Below are 3,536 nucleotides of genomic sequence, written 5' to 3'. Positions count from 1 at the left end.
CAAGGAAATGGGAATCAAACAACTTAATGTCTTCATCGATTCTCAACTGGTAGTCAATCAAATGCAAGGAAGCTTCCATGCCTGGGACAACAAGATGACAGCCTACCTCGACAAGACCAAGGAATTACAATCAGGCTTCGACAAGTTCATGATCAACCAAGTCCCAAGAGAGGATAAAAGTCATGCAGACGGACTAGCCAACCTAGGATCATCCATCCAAACAACCAGCCCCAAGACAATTCCAGTCGCTTACCTCAAATGGCCAGCTGTCTGGAAGAATGGAGAAGAGTAAGTTGGCAACATCTCCACCGACCGGGCATGGATGACCCCTATAATGGAGCACCTGGAGCAAGACATTCTACCTGAGGACAAGAATGAGGCACGTCGAATGAACGCTCAGTCAACCCGCTTCACTATCATACAAGGTAAACTTTACAAACAATCCTATTCTAGTCCATACTTAAGATGCAATAACCCTGCAGAGGCAAAGTACGTGCTCGCTGAATTGCATGAAAGGGAGTGCGAAAACCACTCTGAAGGAAAAAGCTTAGCACATCGAGCCTTAACACAAGGATACTATTGGCCAACCATGAGAGCGAATTCTTCTTCTTACATCAGACGTTGTGATAAATGCAAAAGGTTCGGTAAGATATTCCATCATCCTCTAGAATGCCTAATATCCATCACTTCGCCATGGCCATTCATGAAATGGGGAATGGTAATAGTAAGCAAGCTTCCTACTGCACTAGGACATAAAGTTTGCATGCTGGTCATGACAGATCACTTCAGCAAATGGATCGAAGCAAAAGCATTCCACCAAGTAAGAAATTGAGAAGTCAAAAAATTTATATGGAAGAACGTAATATGTAGATACAGAGTACCCAAGGAGATTGTAACAGACAACAGGTCACAATTCATCAACTCAAACTTTCAACCCTTCTGCATGTTTTGGAAAATCAAACTTAACTTTTCAACACCAAGGTATCCGCAAGCAAACGGACAAGCCAAGGCATCCAACAAGACAATCATGAACACCATCAAGAAATGCCTAGAGAAGGCTAAGGGAAGATGGGCCAACAAGTTTCCGGGATTCTTATGGTCTTATCAAACCACAACTAGGACTTCAACTAAGAAAACACCATTCTCACTGGCCTACGGGAAGGAAGCAATCATCCCTACTGAGAGTGAAGTTCCAATAGCCAGATATGCGCTGACAACAGAAGAGAAAAATTGGGAAAACATATGCCATGAACTCGACATCATCAACGAATAAAGGGACAAAGCACTCTTAAGAGTCTCAGCCTACCAACAAAGCGTAGCCAGACATTACAACAAGAACATCCACACGCGGACATTCAAAGTGGGAGACTGGGCATTACGAAGAGTATTCTAGAACATTAAGGAAGTAGGAACAGGTACACTCGCCCTGACATGGGAAGGCCCCTAGCTACTCACTAAGGTAGTCGGACATGGAGCATACAAGCTACAAACTAATGAGGGGTGCGATATCAACAAAAACTTGAACGTTGTCCACTTAAAAAGCTATCACTTGTAACTCTACCTTGTCTTCTTTTATTTACTTTAATCAATGATCTCGTGAGATCTTCATTCAAGTTACATACTGACACTATCATGCAGGAAGTTTCAGCAGTACATTTGGGCTTGATCCCTGAAAAAGGTATGTAGGCAGCTCTACGGAATGCAGCCCCAATAACATCCAATTTTTGTTTACTAGATTGGTCGTTTCGCAAGTCATCCAAGAGGGTAAACTAGCCTGATCATGACTCACCTAAGGACGAGAATGCCATGAACTAATGTAAGAAAAAACCAAAGTCTAAGTATAAAATAACGAGTATATTACACTTAGATTGAGGGGCAAAGATAGAGTAAATCATCCAGACACTCATCCAGAAAAGGTAAAGTACAAAAAGTAAGATAATACAACCAATCATCTAGTCATCTAAAAAATGGATTACACAACCACCAGATCGTCTTAAAGTGAGTACAAGAAGATGAGCTAAGTCGATCAGGCGACTGGAACAAAGGAAAGGATGAGCTAAGATAATCAACCATCCAGACAGTCATCTAGACGACCACCCGGACAAAACAAAAATCGGAAGTATAATAACACAATTATTCAACCAAAGAAAACATACATTGATACAAGATTGTCTTGAGTTAAAATACAAAAAAGAGCTTCATAAAGCATCAAGACTGATGACTGACCACACCAACCATTCAGACTAGCCTAACTACTACCTACATAATCAAAGTTGTAAGCTACAACAACTAATAAAAAATTCATACAGTCATCCAACAAAAGGTTCTTACAACAAAGTTATAGTAAATCAAACAAAGGTCAAGGGTCAATCCTCCTGACCAAGGTCGCCTGTAGTCTTATCTCCAAAGGAAACATCCAAGTTGTCAGCTTGAACAACCTCCTCAACCTTCATTCACTGCAGCTCCACATAATCAAAGATAAAATGAGTTACACCCCAAGAATCAGTCTTCCTATCGCGAAAATCAATCATCATCTCACCGTGGCACTGGACCTCAGCCTCCAAGCCGATGTCAATCAGACGACCCTCCAACATATTAATTTTGGATTGACCATTGGCTAGGGTAAGCAAAGTAGACTACAGACGACTAGCATACCGCTCTTTAACCTTCAACTGGGTCTTAAATTTCCCGCTAAGTTTCTCAAGATCTGCCTTGCAAGTCTTCAACCCCTTAACCTCAGTACGAAGGTCAACCCTCTGAGTCTTCCACTCTTTCACTTGTTTTTCCAAAGCTCGAATTTTCTCATTTGCCTACATAAGGCCCTACATACACTGAAAAAAAATATAAAAAAAAAATTGAAAATCAATAATCTGATAAGTCAGACATACCTGAAAAGCATGGAAAATGGAAGTGGAAAGTGACGGTTCTGATCCAAGCTGATTAAACCTTTCTTTGTCCTTGGACATAATAGCTTGTTAACCTCCAAGGTGTGGGCTGAACTCGGAATGTGCTGATGTAGACGACGGGAAACAAAGCACTATCTTCTCACCAAACCACTCAGTCGGAGAAGTCTGCTTCTTCTTGTTCTTTTCAATCCTTAAATCATTAGGAGGGGAAACTTCATTAATAACCTCCTTCTCAGGATTTGAAGTCGCGCCTACTTGCTTCTTACGTACTCGTAGGCGTTCCATATCCCCATAGCTAGCCAGATCCAAATGAAACATTCGTCTAGCCATGAGAAGGTCTGCAAAATTTCATTTGTCTGTCGTCACTTCAGTTAGTAAAGAAGATTCATACCCCAAAATCTAAAGACTCCTTATGATAAGTATAATTCAAGATTGAATGCGAATCGTAGGAAGGGTAATACCTTCAGGATAACAAGGAACCTGACTCCACAAAGAGCTACCCCAAAGGTTCAAATCAAACAAGACTGCTTGCCACCTACGGTCTTCTATTGGAAAATTAGCAAATTGATCAACTCTTCCTTGAGCCTTCCGACACACCCAGACAAATGGTAAATTCACTTTGCCTGAAAA

This window comes from Humulus lupulus, chromosome X (genome assembly GCF_963169125.1).
Source record: "Humulus lupulus chromosome X, drHumLupu1.1, whole genome shotgun sequence".
NCBI lineage: Eukaryota > Viridiplantae > Streptophyta > Magnoliopsida > Rosales > Cannabaceae > Humulus > Humulus lupulus.
Note: the sequence above shows the minus strand (reverse complement) of the source record.